This window comes from Equus przewalskii, chromosome 21, assembly GCF_037783145.1.
Source record: "Equus przewalskii isolate Varuska chromosome 21, EquPr2, whole genome shotgun sequence".
Taxonomy (NCBI): Eukaryota; Metazoa; Chordata; class Mammalia; order Perissodactyla; family Equidae; genus Equus; species Equus przewalskii.
The window spans coordinates 46,008,231-46,031,891 of NC_091851.1; the positions used below are offsets into that span (position 1 = coordinate 46,008,231).

The window sequence follows — 23,661 nt, forward strand, 5'->3', positions numbered from 1 at the left end:
TGTGCGCCGGTGGGCTTTCAGACGGGAATCAGACCCTTGCAATAGGGTGAGCCTGTTTCCCCTGATCCCCAAAGAGTGGGGCCAGACGGTAGCCCTGAGTTGCGTGTGTGGGTGTGGGAGAGGAAATATTAACAAGGGCGGGCGCATGATCCTGGCACCACAGCCAACCTCCTGCTGGCATCTTCCCCACCTCTCTCTTCCCTTTATGGGATACGACCCTGTCCGTGCAGGGCTGCACTTGAGGGGACAGTGTCCTGGATACCCTCCAGCCTTCCACTTTCCTCTTTAAACAGGCTGGCCCTGCACAGCAGAGAGACAGCACCCTGAAAGCGAGCCGGACCAGCCCCCAGGGCGGCACTGTCCCTGTGCCCCCGTTGATTTGCTCTTGATCAGTGCTTCTCACTGCCCTGCATCCAAGTCAGCTGCGGGGACCTTGCAGGGGAGAATGCAGGTTCTGATTCAGCAGGTCTGTGGCGGGGCCCAAGGGTCTGCACTGGGACATGCTCCCAGGGGATGCCAGCTCTGCCGTTTGTGGGCCACTGGGAGCAGCGAGGGTCTGGAGCGGGGTCTCCCGGCTTCAGCGCTCTTGACATTTGGGGTTGGATAACCCTGTGGTGGGGGCCATCCTGTGCATGGTAGGACATTTAGCAGCATCCCTGGGCTCTACCTGTGAGAACTAAAAATGTGTCCAGTTGTTGCCAAGTGTCCCCTGGGGGCCGGAATCGCACGCTCGGAAGCACTGATCTGCAGGCCCCTGGATTGCTGCTCCAGGTGGTCTTTCCTCTTCCTGAGGCACAGGGCTCTTGGTCTTGGGTAGATGGGCCTTGTCTCTGCTCTCTGCGGGGGCCTTGGGCCTCAGTGTTCTCAGTGCCCCTGAGACCCTTCCCTTGAGTTTTTCAGGGGGAAGGCAGTGAGTGTGAGCGGGTGAAGCCGAGACCCTAGGCTCGGGATTCTCAGGGCCTCGGTTTTCTTGCCTGTAAAATGGGGGTGATGCCAGCTGCCAGGCCGGCAACAGAGGAGGGCGGGTTCAGCGAGGCACCCTCACAGACTGCAGAGGTCCCCAGCCAGAGTCCTGGGGGCTTGGAATCATGCTCTGTGCTGACGTGCTGGGTGACCTTGGGCAAGTGACCTTATCCCCCATCTTGGTTTTCTCATCTGTAAAGCAGGGTGCTGACGTTTTCAAGGTCATGGCGAGTTTTCAGGGAGATCCTATAAAGAAGGCGCATTTGAGAGCCCCTGCCACGTGTTAGGTGCTCAGGGACTCGCTGGGGTCACTGTTTGGCTGGTGAGGCTGGAAGCAGTGTCCTCGCTGCCCCTCGTCCTGCGCTGGCTCTAAGCTGTGTGGCCAAGGCTGCCTGAGGCACAGGTCACAGATCGCTGTCAAAATGCCTAGTGGTGTCCGGGGCCTCCTGACCCAAGAACAGGGTTCCCATGGAGAAACTGTTTAAAATGCAGATTGATAAGACCCACCCAGACCTGCAGTTCACTGTCTCAGGCGCAGGAAGGCACATTTTAATGAATCCCCTGATATTAACAGGTTGAGAAAACTCCCGGTGTTGGAGTGACATTGTCAGACCATCAAGCGTTTGTCGCTGTGTCTGGTCATTCGATAAAGACCTACAGTCATGTGTCGCTTAACAACAGGGACACATTCTGAGAAATTCATCGTTAGGTGATTCTGTTGTTGTGTGAACATCATAGAGTGCACTTCCACAAACCTAGATGGTACAGCCTCTACACACCTAGGCTCTGTGGTACTGCTCTTGTGGGACCACCGTCATAAACGCAGTCCGTCCGTCGTTGCCTGAAATGTCATCGTGTGACATGTATTTCACTCCTTCGGGATCAGGCGCTGTGGCAGTTGCTAGAGGTACAGCCGTGGGTGATGGAGACCCCTCCCGTTAGCTCCTGCATCCCTGGAGAGCAGCGGGTGCCACAGCCCTCTTCCTGTGGGGCCGACCCCCTCGGTGCTTTGTACAGCCAGGATGCTCAATAAACGCTGTGGGCAGGCGAGAAGCATGGTGCATCCGTCCCTCAGAAGGGATCCGAGAGTCACAGAGGAAGAGGAGGGTTCGCCTCAGGCATGCACCCCAGGACAGTGGGCAGGATGAGTGCAGGACAGGACCCCCCCAAGACTTAGGTCAGCCCCTGTCACTGGCGTCATCTCTCAGAGGTCCCCTGAAAAGATGACAGGCGTTAGGTGCAAACAGGTTCTCCATGACCAAGTAAGTTTGGGAAAGCATTACACAAGTGGTTTATTTGCCTCTGGACCTATCGGAGCCTTTGATGCGATAATGCACATGGTAGCTCTGTGGGAGGGTGCGGCGTGTCTTTGCCCCGCCGTATGCACCTGAGACCTTTCCTCCCTGGGCACCGCAGAGGCATCTCAAGGCCCCTTTTGGGAAATGCAGCTGCAGTCACAAAGCTGTGCTGGAGGCCCGTCAGCCGAAGTTCGGAGAAACCTGAGGGTGCTGGGACGCCCACGTTCACAGCCGCATGGGCTGTGCCACGTCCGGCATTGGCCCTGGCCTCCGCTGTGGCTGCAGGTGTTCTTGGTGGGCTGTGGCGTGTCCACCCAGACCCACATGCCCAGACCTCACTTACAGCAGCGGGAGTGGTTCTTTGACCTCTGGGGAGTCACTGGTGCAGTGGATGGAGTGTCAGACTGTGGGCCAGGGGAGGTGACGGGGACAACTTCCTTGTCCTGGAATGCCCTGAGGGACTTGCTGCCACCACCACGATCGGGACTTTGATGGCTATTGCCTCAATGTGTCCCTGACAGCCTCCCCCTGTGAGCAAGGCTCCCAGCCCTGTGCTGGACCACAGGCTGCCACGATCCGGCTCCTGGCCAGGTGGGCAGGAGCCCTGGAGTACAGAGCCCCGCCTCTCTGGACGTCCAGTTCCCAGCACATAAAGTGAACCACCGGGGAGGAGCACTGTGCCCCACCTACAGTCGCCGTGGAGTGTCGCTGCCGCGATGACGGCATCTTGGTCTGCAGACCCCTGGGGGCCTGAAGGTGTTCATTTCCCGTTAAGTCAGCATTGCCTCATCCTAATCGACGTTGGCCACTGACTCATGGGCCTGCTGCTCTGGTTACGTATCCTTTTTAAATAAAGGAGAAGAGATTCCCTTCCTGTCTGTCCATCAGGGTGTTCTGAGGCTCAGATGAGAAGCCACAGGGAGAAGGTACATCAATAACAAAGCCTCCTGCCTACCTGCTTGAGTCGTGGTGGGATGGTCCGTCTTGATCCTCTCCCTGCCTCTTCCATCTCTTTGCAAACTTCTCCTTTCCTTTCATTGGGGGACAGGCCATATTCATCCAGTTATATTTTCAGCAGTTCTTTGCTGAATATGTGCAATGTACCAGCTGCTGTGCAGGGTACTAGGTACCACGGTGAACAAGGTGGAGGTGCTGTCTGCCCTCATGGGGCTTATAGCATTTGCGTATGCTGCAGGCATGACTGGATCTAGGTGCTCACGTGGCATTTACAGGAGTGGGTCTGTTTCTGTTTCTCGACTCCTCTTTGCTCTGTGTGGATTTGTTCTCTGGCCGTCTCGCTCCGCAGCCTGGCCTGGGAAGCTTCAGACTTCCATCTGCACAGGAGCGGCTGAACGACAAGGTCTCCTTCCTCCAACCCGGGAAAAGCCCCAGGATGGGGTCTCATTGGTTTACTTGGGTCGGGTGTCCATTCCTGAACCAATCGCCTTGGTCAAGGGCACAGAAGGGGCCAACTGGTCAAGTTTGGATCACACGCACGTCCCTGAGCCAATCACTGTGGCAAAGGGAATTTGTGAATTGATCAGGCTCGGTGTTTGTTGTTGCCGGCCTCGTTGTTGGGATGTGCCATCGCGTGAGGTTTGGTTTTTCATTTCTCTTATTTCTAGTAAGATTGAACATTTTTTTCAGTTGTTTATTGGCTTTTTGGTTGTTTCTTTTCATGTACTTTACCTGCAGTTTTCCTTTCCTAATGATTTTAGGAGTTTACGTTGGAAATTGTGGCCTCCAATCCTTGTGGCTTCCAATCCTTTCCCGGTTTTGTGAGCTGCACAGCTCTTCTCCTTGTTTGGGGCTTGTATTTTCATTTTGTTCCTGCTTTCCTTTGCTGTGCAGAAGTTTTTCATTTTTCAGATTACCAATCATATACTTGAGGCGTCAGCAGCCTTCTTCTGTTAGGGCCAGATGGTGACTATTTTTGGCTTTGTGGACCTGATGGTGTCTATTGTAACTACACAGCTCTACTCTTGTAGCACTAACACATCCATAGCCGATATGTAATGAATGGGCATGGCTGTGTGCCAATAAAACTTTATTCACAAACACAGGCGGAGGCCCATGGGACAAAGCTTGCCGACCTCTGATAGACTTCAGGGTTATACTATTTGTGCCATGTTTGAAAAATCCTTCCCTACCCAGAGGTCAAAAAAATTATATGTACACCTATTATTTTTGCAACTGCCTTCTAAAACTCTGCCAATTGATAGTTGTTTCTATTTGATAAACCAAGTTCTTCAAAATAGAGTATTAAATGAATTAATTTAAAGAAGGAAAATAGTGAGTAATCACTGATACTATGTGTGATTCAAAAATAGGACAAAATTATGATGATGATGCTGGCAGGAAGAGAAGTCTGGGGCCCGCACGCCTGCCTGCAGGTGCAGAGGGGAGGGGAAAAGGGATGCCGGGAACCCGTGCCCAGGACCTCGAAAGCCCCCTAAGTAAGAGGCACTGAAACACAGGCTCTGGACTGGATTTACTCCATTACTCACGGAATCTGTAACTAATTTTAAATCTTGGACATTTGTCACTGTGTTTAAAAATGGAAAAGCAACCCCCAGAATTAGAGGCAGAGGAACAGCAGTGCAGAAATCGCCTCCCAGGAGGCAATACGGAGGCTTCCTGGCCGGCCAGGCTGTTTCCCCTGCAGAAGTGGTTTAATTGGATCCCTTTGTCTTTGCTTCGCCTCCCATTAGAGATTCTTCTGCCACCGCTTGCTGAATAATTCAGCCTCTGGTTGCCGTGGCAACGTGCCATCCATCGTACCCTGAAGTGCAGTTGGTGTTTTTGTTTTGCTTTTTTATTTCCATATCCTTAATACTTTATCTTCTTGGTGCTCCTGGGGCTTTTCTGGATGAACTGGTCCGTGTCACCACCAGCCTCCCACCCACGACACACACTGTGTGCTGGGTCTGGGGACCAGAGTGAAGTCAGACTCGTCTTTCTGTAGGAGCCCACTTACCTTTAAAACGTGTGTGAATGAATGGGCAGAGTAAAGACCCACAGCTCCCGCGCTTCACACAGTAGGCGTGTTCTGGAGATTGCGCACAAGGGCACGGGTTGTATCGCTGCAGCCCTGTCATATGCCTGCCGTTTAGGGGGAGCTGGCAGTCAGGGTGCCCAGAGCTTTCCTTTCTTAAGCACCAGCCCCAAGCACTAAGTTTCACTCACTTTCCCTCATTTAATTTAATCCTTGCAGGAACCCAATAAAGGCAGTGTTATTATCATCTCCATCTTACAGATGGGAAAACTAAGCCTTAACAAGAGGTGAAGGAACTTGCCCAGAGTCCACAGCTGGGAGGAGGCGGGGTAGGAGTCAGACAGGCGGCCCCACAGAACACAAGCTGGGGTCTCTGGTGAGGCATTTTCTGGAAGGGAAGGCACTGGCTGCTGTGGCTCATTTGTCATAGTCACAGCTTGGCATTTTCTTATATTGGTTTGGCTTCTATCAGGGCACATTCAGGCTCCAGCCAACACGGGGCCCCTGGGTGCAAGATTCTTCCTGTCTCTGTTACGGTGGGGACCGTGGGACATGATGCAGAATGTTCCCCAATGTGGAGCAGTGGAAGTTAGTGAAAAGATCCAGAAAGAGATTCTTGGTCAAGCGCAGGCTTCGGAGAAATGTGGACGGGCCAGTTCAAATCCAGCCTTCCAGTCACAGCTGCTCTGCAGCTCCCTCCTGGTGGAATGGAGACAGTGGCAGCACCTTCCTCCTGGGGCCCTTTGGAAGGTTCCAGGTTAGTCCCTGTAGAAGCATATAACTGCGTGTTCCTGGCAGGGGACACCAAGGGGGATGCAGCTGCTGCTCTTGCGGGTGCGGCTGGGCACGCTCCTGGGCTGGGTGTCAGCTGTGCAGGGACACTGAGCAGCAGGCCTCCTGTGAGGATTGAGCTCTGTCCGCTGTATAAACAGTACCTGGAGGGCCGAAGAGCCAGCAGGCCCAGTAGTGGTGTTGGCGTCATTGTTGATAATATGATTATTGTTGTTCTTTGTGACTTGTGTAATTTTCCTGGAGACCCAGGAACTGGGCAGGCGCCCTCTGAGAGATGCACGAACCATCTATTAACTGTCCCGTGGGGGTCCTCCGCCCTGGGGCCGCATCGTGAGGAGCTGATTACGGCTTTGTGGTGTCCTCCAGGAGTTGGTACTTAGCATGTTAACACAGGCATTAAATGATCCTCGAGCTGGTCTCTTTGTACATTTTGTTCTGCCGCATCCAGAACAGGCTGCTGCCACTCGGGCCTCCAGGAAAACATAAGTTCCCTGGAAAAAAAATGTTGTGTGCCGCTGCTCCCAGCCCCATGCTTGCCCTGAAGTGTGCGGAATTTTCGGGAGGAGGCTTGATGCTTTTGCTGCTGGGGATGGAGATTGGCGCGGCTTAGTCATGGGCGTGGCTGGACCCGAGCATCAGCCATGGTACCTTCTTTCCGCTGAAGCTGCAGGGAGAGGTGAGCACCGGGCAGGGCATCAGTTCTGTGCACAGAGTTTTGAAAATACAGAAGCCTTATTTTTGGGGGGCTTAGTAGAAAAAAATGACTCTTAATTGCTGGAAAGGAAGCCGCTCCTTCCCTAGGTGTTGAAGCTTGGTTGTAACGGGTGGGGAATTGTATCACAGCAGACGCCCATCCATAAGTGTTTGCCGGTTTCCCTCCTCTCAACCGCAGTGCTGGGTAGGAGCCCGGTTCGTCCTGAGTGACTAGAATCCAGTCCCGTGGGCTCCATCCAGGGTGGGGACAGAGAAGCATGGTGATGAATAATGTTCGTTGCTAACATTCACTCGGTGTCTTCTGTGTACCAGCTTCCTGCTGATTGCTTTGTGCATGTTATGTCCTTGAAGCCTCATAAGAACTCCCCGGGGTCAGTACTATTAATGGTCCTATTTTTCACCTGAGGAAAACTGGCTCAGAAGAGTGCAGTCACTTGCCCACGCTCGCACAGCAGGAACATGGGGTGGGTAATGGGTCATCTGGTCCACACCAGTTCCCACGTCTGGCTGTGCCTCCAGATCACCAGGGAGCTTTATAAAAACACAAGTTCCCAGGCCTCACTCCAGATCTCTTGAGTAGGAATCTATATTTTAACAGAGCCCTTCTTTCCTAAGTGTCACTGCCACCTTATGCTACACTGTGCCCCCTTCCTCAGGACCTTTGAAAGACTGTTCTCTGAGGCCTCAGGATCAAAATAAGCTGTGCGTCTCTCTAATAGCTGCCTGTGGTATCTTAAGGAGAATGCACATTTTGTAATTATTTGTGTTTCCCCTTTTGCTGTGGCCACTAGGAAGCTCAGAGCCAAGTGTGCAGCCACCTGTGGCAACTGCATTGTGTCATTTGGGGTGTATGTCTGTGTTTGACCTTCTGTTGTATGCCCTTTGCCTCAATTTCCTTAACTCTTAATTTTATCTTTTTGGGGTATATTTTTCTATACATGATTTCAAATCCATTTCTAGATTTTAACTATAAAAGTGTAAATAAAAATATGTATTTTTTTTTATGGAGAAAATCACATCAGAAGGGATTTCCATACCATTACATGGTGTTCAAATGTTCACCTTTAATAGCCATAGATGGTATCTGAGGAGACGCATCTGCCTGCTCTGCTCTTGCCTCCCACCAGTAGACTTTTAGTTTGCCTCAAAAATCTGTATTTTTAAAATAAAACTGCAATGCTCATTTTTACACATCAGTGTTTTTTTTAATGGATTATCTACATGAGCAACATTTCCAGAAATGAAAAAAGAGGAGGAGGAAAAATGCATTGAGTGAGACGATGTCATTGTTCGAGAAGGAAGACCAGTTGTCAGAGACTGCAGGAGGACCCCACCAGATCGGTGGGTAACGCCTGGCCCGCATGGTTCAGGAGGGAGGGAAGAAAATTTCCAGACAAATATGTGGAAGATAATTCAACCTCACTAGTAACTGCAGACAGAAAAATTCATAAAAACAAAGAATGTTTCATCCCCAATCAAAATGACGATAACGCTTTTAAATAATATTATTTTTAAATGTTTCTTTTTAATAATATTCATGTACATAATAGTGAACTAAATAATGATACCCAGCCCCAGTGAGGTGGTTGTCCACATGCCCTTCCCACTGCCGGCAGCCTGGTGACTCAAAAATAGTGCGCTGTGTGTGAAGAGCCAGGGTGACAGTTTGCGCATTTTAACTGAACGTTCCATTCTGGGAGTTTACGTTAAGGAGTTTCGAAGAAGGAAAAGAAGATTGTTCTGATGGTTACCGTTGAGTCCCAGAGGAAAAGCCATGAATTTAGCTCACACGCACTCAGTGGGTTCTGCTTTGCTGTTGGGGGTGGGGTGGTGTTGGGGAGGCCACTCGGGAGCAGACCCATGGACCAGTTGACTTTCCACATCTTCCCCAGTTCTTTGCTTTGGGGACTGTAGGGAGAGATGGAAAATCCCATGAGCGCCAGATGCATCTGGGCTGCTTCTGCCCAGAGACGTGGTTCCCGACGCATCATACAGATCAAGCCAGCGAGGTCAACACCATTCCAGCTGACCCGAGGGGAGGCAGAGGGAGCAAATGTTAGTGACTTGGCACAAGTCACCCATTCCTGTGACCCAGAGCAGGGTTCCCAGAGTCGGGCTGACCTGGGCCTGGCTGGGCTGTGTGGCCGTGGGGGTCATTCACCTCCAGCCTCTTCCCTCCTACCTCATGGGGGTCCTAACAGTGCCTGACCCTCTGTGTCTTTGCCCGTGACATGGACTCAGAATGCCCATGGCATGTGTGGCCTGCGAGCCTGGGTGCTGTCTTCCCATTCCGCATTTGCCTGTGCCCCTCATGTGATGCATGGCCTCGTGGGGACAAATCCATGGGTGTGGCCGCAGCCCCGCAGCCGCCCCTTGATGTCTGTAAGGGCAGAGGGACAGGACATAGCGCGTCAGCTGAGTTCAGAGACTCTCTATCCTCCAGATGCACTGCAGGTGAGGCTGGTCTATTTTAGCTCCTGGGGACAGAATGCACTGAGGTGTGGAGACGGCGTTCCCCCAGAAGCTGTCATTCAGGCTGTGAAGCGGAAATCGTGCTGGCCCACCTGGGGTGAGTTGGTCTCGCTGGGCCTTTGTTCTGCTCTGGGTTCATACCGGAACCTGTGTGGATGATGATTCTCTCTTCTGCAGGAGTGCCCTTTGGTAACTTTCAGACATGTGGAAGGGGGAGCACTAGCTTCTGATGCCAGATTTCATGACAATATCAACAGCAAGTTGGAAAGATTACACCAAGCTGATTGCTTTTCAAGTATGACTGTGGTCCCGGGTGGGACTGTCATCCCAGCTCTGGGCACAGAGAGGTGAAATTGTGTCCCAGCATCTTGTGATTAGTGAGACTGTAGGTTCCAGAGCCTTGCCCCTAACCACTGGGCTTCACCCCCTAATGCCCAGCGTCATGCTCTCATCTTACAAGTGCAGAAGCAAATGACATATGACGGCTCACGTCCACTTCTGGTGCATGGTGGTATCAGTGGTGCGGTTAACATCCACATCTGCTAGTCTGAGTCTTCATCGGCTTCAGCAGCCCTGGAACCTTCACTCTGTGTCTACTGTGGTGTGGGATGCTGCACACGTGTCGCTGTGTGGGTCCTTAGGTCAGCCCTTGAACGCCCACGCTGCAGCCCTCACTGAGAATATGTGCACAGGAACAGGGCCAGCCACCGGCAGCACCGGATGTTGCTCTCATAACAATTATTATTCCCATTCTTAAAAATTCTTGTGAATTTTGCCTCCTTTCTCACGGTTTATCCATGGTTGCTGTGATATAAGGTAACGTTTCAAATTACTTACAGGGAAATTTGAGATGGCAGGAAACAGGCCTGGTTTCTCCTGCGGTGCCAAATGCCCTCACACAGCTCTCGGGGTGCATGCCCCCAATCACAGAAATTTCAGGTTTCTGCAACGTGCAGGTGGCAGGTGCTGGGGTGCAGAGATGAAAAGACGTGCTCAGAGACGCATGATGAATCTGCTTGTAATAAAGTGAAGATCTTCCTCGACTTATGGTGGGGTTATGTCCCCATAACCCCACCATAAGCTGAAAACATCCTTAAGTCAAAAATGCATTTAATCCGCCTAACCTATTGAACACCCCAGCTCAGCCTCGCCTGCTTTAAACGTGCTCAGAGCACTTACGTTAGCCTGCAGTTGGGCAGAATCATCTAACACAAAGCCTGTTTTATAATAAAGTGTCGAGTCTCATGTAGTTGACTGACTACTATACTGAAAGTGGAGAACAACATGGTCGTCTGGGTACAGAGTGGCGGTCAGTGTATCGGTGGTTCACGCTCGTGACCGCGTGGCTGACTGGGAGCTGCAGGGGCTGCCGCTGCCCAGCATCACGAGAGAGGATCAGACCACGTATCTATTGCCAGCCCAGGAAAAGAGCAAAATTCAGAATTCAAAGCACAGTTTCTACTGAATGCATATCGCTTTCACACCATCGTAAAGTCAAAAAATCATTAGTTGAACCATCATAAGTTGGGGACTGTATGATAAAGATAGGCGTGTGAACCAGCTGCAGAACTGGAGCATCTAGGAGGGCAAGGTCCATTCTGCAGGAGGGCTGCACAGCTGGGATGCAGGCGGGGGGGGGGGGGGCGGGACATGGAGCACAGTTTGGATGGATCCATAGGTGTCAGTGCGCCTGGCAGACTGGAGTGTGAGGATATCCCAGGCAGAGAGTAGCCACACAAAAAAAATGCAAAGGTCTGAAACCATATGGCCCGTGGGAGAATGTGGTGTTGCTGTGAGGGGTCAGAGGCGGGGTGGGGATGAGGGCGGGGATGAGGGGAAGAATGCCTGAGGGCTCAGCAGGGCCAGGTGGTGGGGGCCTTCCATGCTCTCAGTCCACACACAGCTGCCTCTGGTCATTCAGGACTCGGTTCAAATGTCACCTCCCCAGAGGGACCACCTTTGATGCCCCCCCAAGGTGACATGGCCTCACTCCCTCTCTCTCTCCATCACTTCGTCCCATTCTGTTTTCTTCATCACGCTGACTGCCGCCCAAAGTGACCTTGTAATCATGTGTCTGCCTCTTCAGGGTCTGTCTCCCCACTAGGTCGTGGGGATCTGCCTGTCTTGTTCACTGACATGTCCCTGATGCATGGAGTAGGCGCTCTATAAGCTGGTGTTCAACGGGAATGGGACGTCTGCCTTTACTGAGGAGCAGTGAGGGCCCCGAGGGGTCACAAGCAGGGGTGCGGCAGGGCCAGGGCGTGTCTGAGGCAGACCACTCCACCTACATGCAGTGGGGTGGGGAGTGAGATGGAGGCGGGTGGGCATCATCACACTGGCCATGGGGCTGCAGAGGGATGGACTTGAGAGCCAGGTGGAGTGAAAAACAGGACTCAGAATGAGAGCTTGAGGAGATGCCCAGCTAGGGTGGATTTTGCTGCCCTGCACTGGGGTTGGGGAGACAGGAAGAAGGTTCTGGAATTGGACACAAAGTTGGCGGTGTCTCTGGCACGTCCAGGTCCCTGGCACTTTTCACAGTAGTTAAATCCCGGAGCACGGATGTGCTGGCACAAGGAGCATCTAGACCGCATAGAGGAGACTCCCCTGGCAGTTTTAGCTAATCAGGTTGCAGTTAGGAGCAGCGCCAGCCTGAGATTGGGGCCCTGGTGGACTGGCATGGAGTTTTATAGGGTTGTGTGTTTCCTCCCACCACGTCTTCCCTCTGACCTCACATCACGTCTACAGATGGAAGGCGAGTGGTTGGTTGTTGTCACTGACGACCCCGAACAGAACAGGCTTGCATGTGCTCAGGTTTAATAAGCCCTGTCGGTCTCCTGGACGCGGGGCAGCATAACTGCAATGCAAGGGGACTGGGGACTTGAAATCCACTGTTCCTTCTTCTGGGAGCCTGCAGGGCTCGAGCCATCAAACCCTGCTGAGGAATTTGGGAGTTTAGGTTGGGTGCATCAGGAGCCAGGGGTTTCTGCTTGGATGAAACAGGACATGAGGGCAGAAGGCTAAGATCTTCCTCTTCCTCGCTTGGCTGAGAAGGGGGGGGGCCTGAGTGCTCAGACTTTGGGGGTGGAGTCATGCAGCCTGGTGGGTCCCAGCTGGACTGAGAGTCAGAGAAGTCTCAAGCTGAAACTTCCTCATTAATGAACAGCCTTCCGCTAGGCAAGCACAGAACGTTCTCCCAGCACCAGCTCAGCCGCACGATGAGAAATCTCAGAGGGCTGCACTTGGCTTCCTGAGATACGACAGCACATTCGTCTGCTCAGCCTTTGAAACTGCCAGGGGGACACTTTCCAAAGAGATTTTAGAAAATAGAGGAAAGCAGGTAGATGAGTAGACTAATAAAGAACTCATTAGGCGCCAGATAATTCTTGGACGGAACACTAACAGCTGGGCATCTTCAGCAGAAACAAATGCAGTTGTGGTGTGGAAGGGTGACATTTAGATCTAATGGGCTCCACATTTCACAGGGAACCCCAAATTTGCAAGATAGGTAGTTAGGCCTGTGATTATTAACCTTTTGGGGTCGCAGGTTTAAGAATTTGATGAAAGCTTTGAGCCTACTGGGAATATGAACAACATCTGTGATTTCCCCTTTCCTAGTCACCATCTGTCTAGTGCAGTCTGCATGTGCTAAGGACTTTGTGACATTTAATTCCTACATGTAGGTCTTGACATCACCATTTTGCCCATGAGGACACAGAGCCTCAGAATTGTTAATAGCCAGTGAGTAGCTGGTGAGGACATGGGCTTGAGGCTGTCCGGCTCAGAGTCCTTTTTCTTAGCGCCCATAGCAGTAGCCCATTTCGTAGCACCCAGAAGCTCGTCCGTGGATCCTCCCCTGGTTCAGAACCACTGAAGCGCTTATATGATTCTCCACCTGGCAGAAGACTCGCCTTGAAGGAAGGACCTTACTTCTTCAGTGCTTTATCCCCAGTGCCTACCACACCCCTTGTACAGAATAGGCTCTCAGCTAATAACTGTTGAACAGACAGGCAGCTGGATGGGTATGTGGAGGGTTGGGTAGGTGGCGGGTTGGATGGTGGCATAGTTACGTGGATGTGTAGGTGGATGCAGACATAGCTAGATAGGTGGACAGTTAAGTGGTTGCATAGTTGGGTGGGTGGGTGCAGGGATGGATGGACAGACAGACAGATGGTTAGATGGTTGCATAGTTAAATGGATGGGTATGTGGATAGAAAGTTAGATAGTTGGATGGATGAATGAATGAACGGATGGGTGAATGTCAAGGTGGACCAGGCACAGTGGATAGTATAGAATTCAGTGAGAATTCAGTTCTACAAAATAAATGCGTATTGAATGAATGTCTTCCTTTGTGCAGTGGGGTCTTCAGATCCCTTTAAGCAGTGATCCCATTTACCAGTTTGATGTGTAATCAAACACATTTACAACGGTGTTTGTGGACCTTCAGATCCACAATGGGCGTTGCCAATTTTGGAGCTCGGTTCCGTCCTAGGGGGGTGTCCAGGCCAGGGACTGAATCTATCTCCTGCTGCACTGCTGCCGTCAGGACAGATGACCAGACTGGGCTGCTTCTGGGCTGCAGGTTCTCTGGTGGGGGTGCCCCAGAACTCCCCTTCGCCATTGCTGGGAGGCTGGTGGCCCACAGGGCTGCTCCTAAAGCTTCCCGAGCACCTTCAGGAGGAAGAGGGGAAGCTTTCCTGGGGCGGCAGTGGCTGACACTGACCCATGGCCCTCCTGAGGGGGAGGTCGCGCTGTGTCTTCACAGCTCATCTCACAGTATAGAAGTGACAGGCCCAAATGTTCCGTGAGTGACTTGGGCCAAGTGGGAACTGTGGCAGGCTGGGGAGTGCGTGACCTTGCTGAAGAGGGCAACTGCCACTCAGCAACTGTGGACGTCACCCCTGGGAATGCCACACCAGCAATCTTTCAAGAGAAACTGGAAATATTTATTTTTATGTGAAATTTCCTTCATTTACATGGTGGGATCCTACTCGCATTTTAAAAAAGGGATGTGTGGATCCCATAAAACACATATGTGGGGCCTATTTGTCCTGGGGCCCACCTGTTTGCCACTCTGATGTGGAATCACTTATGCACTTGACTTATGAGAAGCTCTTTCTTGTTTGTGCTGAGATTAGGGGATTTTTGACTGTTGAGTTAATTTAGGGAAAATATTGGGTCAGCATGGAAGGGGGTGTCAGTAGCAGTAACCACCACACTGTAGCCGCCACTGTCCTGTGTAGCCCGGGGAATCCTTGCCGTCCTCTGCCAGGTGAGGGGCTGCCTCTCAGCTCTGATCTCGATCGGGGGCAGCAGCTCAGCAAGGTGGTGCAAAGCCTGAGCTCTGGACAGAGTACCTGGTTCCCGTCCGCGTCCCTGCTCTGCTGTTTTCCAGCCGGCTGACCACAGGCAGGCTCCCTCCCCAGCATGTGCCTCCCTCTCCTCTTCTGTAAAGTGGGGATGATTAAACAGAGGCATCTCTCGTAGGGCTGCAGAAAAGATGCAATGAGATTGGCAGAGAGGAAACACCCAGGGAATAAAATAAATAAATCTGAGCTCCATGGGGGGAGGGGAAGTTTGTCTCGTTTTGTTTTAACAGTTTCTTGGGATATAATGTCCATACCGTATAATTCACTTTCTTTTCTTTTTAAGATTGGCACCGGAACTAACATCTGTTGTGAATCTTTTTTTCCCTCTTCTTCTTCTCTCCAAAGCCCCCCCAGTATATAGTTGTAGATTCTAGTTGTAGGTCCTTCTGGCTCTGCCATGTGGGACGCCACCTCAGCATGGCGTGATGAGCGGTGCCTTGTCTGCGCCTGGGATCCAAACCCGTGAAACCCTGGGCCGCTGAAGTGGAGCACTCGAACTTAACCACTGGGCTACGGGGCCGGCCCCTAATTCACTTTTTTAAAGTGCTCAGTTCAGTGTTTTTAGCGTATTTATAGAGTTGTATATTCATCGCCACAATCAATTTTAGGACATTTCCATTACCCCCGAAGGAGCCCCTCAGCCATAACCCCGATCCCTAGAACAGCACCTGGGCCCTGTGGGTGCTTAGTGATTTCGCAGTTATTGTCGCAAGGATTGAGTGGGTGCTACGTGTAAAGCCCGTCCTAAACGTTACCAAGCATTAGCGTCACCATCATCTTTTTCTTCATCAAATCTTTATCATCTTCCTTAGGCTTTTCATCACTGTCATCATCATCATCTTCATCGCCATCTTCATCATCTTGTTCATCATCATCATCATCATTTTCCTCAATGTCTTAATCATCTTAATCTTCATCATCTTCTTTATCTTTACTGTCATCTTTAGCAACATCTTCATCAACATTTTCATCATTTCCTTCATCTTCACCATGATCATTAACGTGTCCAGTTTTTGATACATAGGAAGTACTTAGAAGACATTGGTTCTCAACTCCATTGATGTCCAGGGGCTCCATCTTTCTGGAGAATGGAGTCCACATCTAAAGCCAGGTCAGGAGCCTCATGCTGACTCCTGTCTGGAGAGATAGGGAGGCTTACAAGTATTGGAAGGTTGAGGGTGGGGCGGGGCCAGGACGTCACAGACCTGCAGGTCCGACTCAGGACAGCTCCCGGGCCGTGACCTGGTTGAGATGGTGATCTCGAGGTACTGCCCCCCCTTGACTGGGCCGTGCAGGGCCCAGCTCTCTACCATCCTCTTTGCATTTTGAGGTCCCAGGAACAAAGACTCGTGTGTTTAGCAGTTTCTCTGGTTTTCTTCCTTTTTGGATGAAGCAGATTTACTGGACTTGCTTCCCCAGCCTCCCAGGGAGTCCTGGGCGTGTCCCTGGGACTTTCAGTGTGTCTGTTTAGAAACCTCGAGGTAAACTGAGGTCAGGTTTATATTATCCAGATAAACTCTCCCAGGCCCTTAACTTGGCCCTGCCTGCCTGCTCCACGCCCTGGTGAGGGGCCTGCCTGCCGTAGGACGTGGCCTTCAGAGGCATGCCAGGATTTTTAGGGCACTTTCAAGGATTTATTGCAAAATGCAAAGGGACTGTGAGCAGGCCCTGTGGGGTGTTCTGGGCGTGCGACGTGACCTCAGCTCTGGAGGGAGGGCGCTCGGTGGTCCTGGGAGACAGGCGAGGCCAGCACGGTCCTGGCAAAGTGGTGGCTGTAAAGTGTGGATCTTGCACATTCTACTTTTAGATGGAGGTAGCTAAGCAACAGAAAACAGCGCTTCCAAATTGAGAGGTTTGACAAAATCTAAGGCTTGGAGGACACACTTATGAATCTTGGTTATTTGGGTAGAACTCAGCGTGTGCAGTGCCGGAGAGCCCGTGTGTGGGGGCTCGGCGGTCCTTTGGGTGGGGCTCCGGCCCCCAGGTTTGGTGTCGCTGTGGGGTGAGCCCATAGCTTGAGTCATCCTGCAGGGTCAGCTGCTGTATTTTCCTTGGTTGTTTGGAATTTGTTGGGGAAGGTACAGCATGTTTTGTAAGAAAACGCAAAACACTGCTAAACCTCCTTCAGGGTCAATAACACAGTCCCCGGACCCAGGGGAGCAGGTGGGCTTGTGGGTTTGGAGGTCGCCTGGCTGGGAGTTGAGGACTGAGTGAGCCCAGGCGAATCAGCTGACCCGTCCGAGCCTGTGAAATGAGTGTGTAACCTCTGCCTGCTTGGCTGCGCGCACGGACTGAACACACGCGGCCCTGCTTCACTGGGGACCGGGGCTTATCCTGTGCGAGTAGTGGTCATAGTGATGCTAATGCAAGGATAGGTCTCTAATATTGACTAAACTCATGGTGTGTTCCGGGGACTGTGTTTTGCCTGCATTCACTAAGCCTAGGATGTAAATGTTCTTATTAGCTGTATTTCACAGTTAAGGAAATGGCAGCTCAGAGAGGTTAGGTAAGATATTAAAAGTCTCTCAGCCAGGATGCAATAGACTGAGATTTGACCCAGGCAGGCTGGCTCTGGACGCTGGGCCTGGAGCCACTGAACTCCACAGCATAGTTGCAGACAGTCAGGCTGGCATGGTTGTTCCACAGTCACTGAGGACTCAGGCTTCTTCTGTCTTCCTGCTCCGTTATCCTCATGCTGGCATTTATCCTTCCTGGTCCAAGACGGCTGCAGGAACACTAGACATCACATTCATGTCCCAAAGGTGCATACATTCCAGCTGAGTCAGCTCTTCAAGAAGGCTGTCCCCAAAAGCTCCTCAGCACACCTCTATCTACTGCTCCATGGCCAGAACCTCTTCACGTGGCTATACTTAGCTGGAAAAGAGGCTTTCCTGAAGAGAATCGGCTTTCCGATGCTATATAAGAAGGGAGAATGGAGATTGGTAGGAAACAGGCAGCTTCTGCTACTGCAGGTGTTGAGATTAATTTTGTTTTGTAGACAGATTGAAGGAAGAAAGTTAGGAACAAGCAAACAGATGGACGATGAATGAGCAACATTCCATCCAGGACGGAGCAGCGATTTCTAGAGCAATGTGATCGGAGGCCTCTGTGTGGAGCCACTGTGGACCAGGAGAGAGTCCCCTGGCAGTTTATAGGAGCCCCGAGGGGATTTCGGCAGGTGGCAGGAAGCTGGGAAGGAGGAGAAGGGGCAGGGGAACCCTGAGGGGCCCCTGGGGGGGACGTGGACAGATAGTGCTGTCCACCCCCATGACATTTCAGTTCAAAGACACTTCTGAGCAACCTTGGCCCCGGGTGCTGGGGGTGGAGGAAGGAACAAAACAGATGCAGCCCCTGCCTTCAGGACGATGGGATGGGGATGGGGTCAAGTAAGAGAGGGTGCAGGTGCTGGGACCCGCAGCATGGGCAGGGGATACAGGAAGGGCTCCTAGCGTGCCGCGGTGCACAGGTGCTCTGGGGTCCTACATCCCCTCCCTGCCCTCCGCTCCAGCTGGTTGCTGGCTCCCCTCTATGGGCTGGTGCTCCTCAGTGGCCTGGGCGACGTTGCATTTCCTGTAAAGTTATTGGCGGGTAGGGTGGTGCGGTTTCTTCTTCACGGTCAGGGACAGTTGTGAGTGGAGTCTGTGCTTCTCTTTGCCTGGGCGTTTCTGTGTCCGGCCCTCGCTGGTCTCCTGCAGCATGACTGAGCCCCTGCCCTGGGCCCGGCCCTATGCTGGCCTGGCCCTGCCTGCAGCCCCCACCCTGCTGAGGAGGGAGCAGCGGGACCCAGGAGATGCGGCCTCGAGGCTGGCCGAGGCATATGGGGGGGGGGGGGCGGTCCAGGGGCCTGGGGAGTGAGCAGGCTGTTCAGGCCGCCTGAGTGGGAGGCTAAAGAGAGGAGTGCAGTGGGGCTGGCTCCAGAAAGCCCAGGAGGCCTTCCCCAGGAAGGCAGTGAAGGGAAGGGAAAGCCTGGGGGGGAACTGCCTGAGCAAAAGCTCAGAGGCAGGAAGTGCCAAGTCTGAGGAGCAAAGGGCAGGGGCAGGTGTCATTGGGTCAGGGAGCTAGAAGGGAGGGCAGGGCCTGGTACCCAGCAGGTGCTCCACAAATGTTTGTGGACCAGATGGCCAAATGATCTTAATGCCAGGGAGCAGGCAGTGGCAAGCATTAGATATTGTTTAAACTTTTTAAATCTGAATAAGGGACTCATATACGGGGTGTGAAAACTAAACAGTACATCTCATTCCCACCCCTGCCACCGCCCAGAGGCACCCACTGCCCATGGGTGGTTTGGAACCACTCGGGAGCGGGCTCGTATGGGGAGCGATGGCCCGAACGGTATTAGCGTACACTAACTCCTGTTTACTGGGCGGGTGCCGCGTGCCCTGCGCAGGGCAGAGCCCACCACCAGGGGAGTCACAGTCCCCTGGGGGGGACAGAGCCCACTCCGCAATGCCCAGCACTAGGTAAATCAAAAAGCCAGTTAAAAGAAGAAATTACAAACACGATTTGATTTGTTCATGCTCTAAATGCTTTTTTTTTTTTTAAAGATTGGCTGAGCTAACTTCTGTTGTCAATCTTCTTTTCTTTTTTTTCTTCTTCTCCCCAAAGCCCCCCAGTACACAGTTGTATATTCTAGCTGTGAGTGCCTCTGGGTGTGCTATGTGGGACGCCACCTCAGCACGGCCTGACGAGTGGTGCCATGTCCGCGCCCAGGATCCGAACCAGTGAAACCCTGGGCTGCTGAAGCAGAGCTCACGAACTTAAACACTTGGCCACAGGGCAGGCCCTGAACACTTTCTTTTAACCTACTTCATACAGGTGTGTGTGTTTGGCCATCTTTCGGGGTGGACTCGAGGACATTTCATTGAGGAAGGGTCACAGTTGGAGTTCTTGCATGAAGCAGCCATCAGATGCGTCTCCTACAAGCTCTGGTGGCGATTTCTTGGATGAAGAGTGGGAGGTTAAAGTCCCTCAGAAGCCGTCTAAGTTCAGAATCCTTCCAGAGCTTTGCAGCCCCCTCCCGTCTTTCCCGCCTTTCTCTGCCATGCTAGCTGACAGCGGTATTTTTAGCATCTTGCCTTTCCTGACTCCAAAGCATTCAACTCAGTTCTGATAGAAATAACATTTTCTTTTTATATCCATATTAGATCATTTAATCTACGTGCATGAAGTTTAATTAAATTACCTAATTATAGAAACAAGGACACCTGGTACACGTAGGTTCTGGAATGAGGAACCGGTTTCTGGTGGTCTCCCTGGTAAGAACAGACCCCAGGCAGGGGCTGCCTGCCCAGCGTGGTCAGCGGGTTCCGGTTTTCCAGAAGGACTCGGTTAATGCGGCATCGGATAAGTGGAGATAACTCGAGAGAGCTTCTCCCTAGTGTTGTCTTCCTCTTGTGTGTCCTTCTCTACAGGGAGGCTGTGTCATACCCCAGAGAAGCACAACCAGTAGGAGATAAAGAAGAGATTTCCTGCAAGGCGTGGGCTTGGGTGACGGTAGGGACTGGCTAGGCAGGTCTGGAATCTGTGGGGCAGGCTGTCGGGAAGGGCTGGGACCCTCAGGCCTGGGCCAAGGCTGCTGTCCACAGGCCAAATTTTTTCTTCTTCAGGGAGCCTGAGCCCTACTCTTAAAGGCTTCCAGCTGATTGGGCCAGGCCCACCCAGACCATCTGGGACAGTCTCCCTTACGGAATGTCACCTGATTATGGGCGGTAATCACATCTACAAAGTACCTTACCAGCAGCACCTAAATTACTGTTTGACTTAATAACTGGGGACTTCACTAGGATCTGGGGTGATGATGGCTTTGGGCTCCACGCTCTTACTACAGTGGCAGCCCAGGGCCCCCATAAGGCTTGGCATGTCCCACATGCCCAGGACCCTTGGCTGAGTGGCCGGCAGGCACTGTGCAAGGTGCTGGGGATGTAGCAGTGGTGGGACGATTGAAGTCCCTGCCTTGTGGGGGTGTCGGATCCCTAGAGGCCGGCTCCGTGCATTGTGGGGTTTGCACATGCACTGCCTTCTTCACCTAGAAGGCGATCGCCAGATGGGGCAGGTGGGGGTAGCATTCACAGGCTCGGATGGTGGCTTCCTCTGGGCTGCCCCACTGCTCTGTCAGAACTAGGCTTTAGGCTCAGGTCCCCTGACATAAACCTGCTGTCTTGCCTTTCCTTCCTTCCTTCTTCCCTCTGCTCTTCCCCTCCCCTCCTCCTCCTGCCTACCACGCCCCAGACCTGGTTCCAGGCTCTGACTACACAGCACTGGATACTGCCAATGTGGTTCTTACATCAGGGTGTTCACAAAGAAGCTGGTTGGGGGTGAGGAAGTGCAGAGAATAAACAGGAAAATAAATAAAATCAGGCCATGAAGGCCACAAAACAGAAATATGCACTTGAGAGCACCTGGCACGGAGAGCACCTAGTTCAGCTAGAGTAGTCAGGGTAGGCTTCCTGGAGGAGAAAACATTTAAGCTGAGCCATGGAAAGATCTTGGGGAACAGCCTTCTAGACAGAGGGAACAGCATATATGGTTAGAAGGAAAAGAAGCCAAAGCGGGAGGAAGTGGGGGGAGGAAAGGAGAGCTGGGGGGTGGTGGAGGGACAGGTCAGCAGATGGGGATGGGTGGGGCCCACATCCTGGTCCTGGTTCTTCCCCACTGGGCCTGAGCTCAGCTGGGACCAGAGTAGGCCAGGCAGCAGTACCCCCCTGCCCCCCACCGGGGCCTTTCCTCTACAACCTTCCTCTCAGACTCAGCCCTCTGCAGCTCGTGCCCCGCCTCTCAGACTCTGGCACGATCTCTCCAGCACATCCCACTCCCTTACTCACCCTCTCATGCACGTTCTAGTAATCTCTGCATCTTGTTCATGCGTACACAGTATCTCTGTCTCCATCTCTTACACACGCTCAGTTCTCATGCAGGTGGCGCGCTCGCTCTCCTCTCTTGCACCCTCACATGTGTTCTGGGCCTCTCTTCCACACTCTAAATCCCTCCTTTCAAAAGTGGCACCTGCCAGGGCTTGGCATCATTTTGGATAATTCTCTCTGCTCTACCTGGGCTGAGAGACCACAGCGAGTGCCTCTCGTCGGGTCGGCGCGTGTCCGGTCCCAGAAGTCAGCGGCCTGGTCCTCCTCCCGGGGGTCACCCCTCATGGCTGGGACAGCTCACTGTGGCCCACTGCACGGGGCTGGCAGGCCCTGACTGGCAGTGGCCATAGAGACAGCAGAGCTTAGGGGCGCTGACTCAGTGTTCAGGTGTGGCCATCCTGTGCCCGTGGGGCTTCGTGTACCTCCGTCTGTAATCCCACCATAAACCTGGGAGGTGGGCCATCGTCACTTCACCTTGAGGCACAGAGGGGGACTGCCACGCTGGAGGAAGTGGAAGAGAGGGGGGTGAGCCCAGGGCCCCAGAGCTGTCTCCCTGTCCCGGGAGTGACCTGGGCATGAGGGGCCCATCCCTCCTGCAGGATGCTGGCCCCCAGGGCAGAGGGGAGAGCCTTGGGCCGGCCAGTAGGCCCGTCACCACTGCTCCTGGGGGGCCCTTCCTGAGCATCAGGAAGCCCAGGGTCAGCAGCAGAGGATGGATCCCCTCTCCCAGCCTCGGGGATTCCAGAGCAGGTGAGCTGGCTGCCGAGAGCACGAGTGCCAGGCAAGCCAGCCTCACAGCCTTTGGCAAACTTGAGGTGGCTTTGTGGGCTGTCTTGGTGACAGGGTCTTCTGTGTTCTGGGGCCAGGCCTGGGGAGTCAGCATCCTGCAGTCGAGGGCACTTCCTGAGTGCCAAAGACTCGCACCCGGCTCCCCCTGACTCTCCGTGTCCCCAGGCCCTCGTGTGGGTTCGAAGCCCGTTACAGTCAGCGACCCGCCATCTGAACGCACTGGAGATGCACTGAGCTGGTGGAGTTTTGTCCAGACTGAGCTTTCCCAGAAGGCAGAGGCCTTGGACATTGACTGGGGACACCCTTTGTTTCCTTCAGAACTTTGCCAAGAACCGTCCCTTCCAGGAAATGGCTCCCCCTCTGTGGCAACGTCACTCGGAGAGTGGCTGATGTTGACGTTGTCATGGTGATCGTTGTTTGGATGTGCGGGCATCTGACGCCTTCGCCGTGCACCTGGTGTGCTTGTGTGTGAACACATACACATTGATGTATATATGCTGGGTTAACACTTCCCAGCCTTTCTTTCTCCTTTATGTTTCAGCCAGGACATGACATTGGTTTTTAAAATCACGTGTATAGGTGAGTTGGAGTAAAGGGGGTGTGGCAGAATACTTGTTGTGAGGGGTGATAGAGTCTAATGGGGTTGGGGACCCCTCTGTTAGGAGAAGGGTGTCTGTGCCCCAGGGGGCAGTGTGAGCAGCTCAGTGTGGGGAGTCATGGGGCACAGTGTTTGGGAAGGGTTCCCTGGGGAACTTCCTAGCCTCCCGGGGCTTGAACTTTGTCCTGAGTTCCATGGGGACCCGAGTTCAAGCTCATCGTGTGGTGAGGGTCACCCTTCAGAAGGTCCAGCCTGCTGTGGGGGCTGGTGGAAGGGGCGGCAGGGAAGCTGGGAGCCCATGGAGGCTGGTGGCCTGAGTCAGGCGGCTGGGGGGTGGGAGGGACGGGTGGACGTAGGAGGTGTTGGTACATGGAGCCCAGAGGACTTGGAGATTCCTGGGGGTGGGGACTAGGGAGCAAGAGGAAAAAACGGTCACCCAGGGGTCGGGGGTGAGAGTCTGGACGATGGCTGGCACCGGCCTCTGAGACGAGGACCCTGGATGATGAGCAAGTGTGAGGAGGCCAGCTTTGGGCATGTGCTTCCTGGGGGGCTTGAGGTCATGAGATGCTGTGATGGGGATTGCCCCTGGTCGGGGGAGCAGCAGCCAGCGCCTCCCCAGGTGAGCTCTCAACAGGCAATGATCTGTACTTGTGGCGTCACTGCGAGGACAGGGGCCTAAGGTTGGGGGACACTGCTGTCCCCAACGTGGACAAACTCTGCTCCTCAGCCTGTCCCTAGTCTTTTTGTGGCCCTCTATTCATGTCTCCTCCTGGAGAGACCCTCTCTCCAAGGCCGCCCTCCTGCCCATGGCGGT

The 23,661-nt window shown here is 53.1% G+C and overlaps 1 protein-coding gene across 3 annotated transcripts in view; it reads left to right on the forward strand.

The window, feature by feature from the left end:
* The window catches only part of PHACTR3 (phosphatase and actin regulator 3), a 244,185-nt gene that overhangs the window by 199,337 nt on the left and 21,187 nt on the right, over nucleotides 1-23,661 (forward strand). The window lies entirely within an intron of this gene.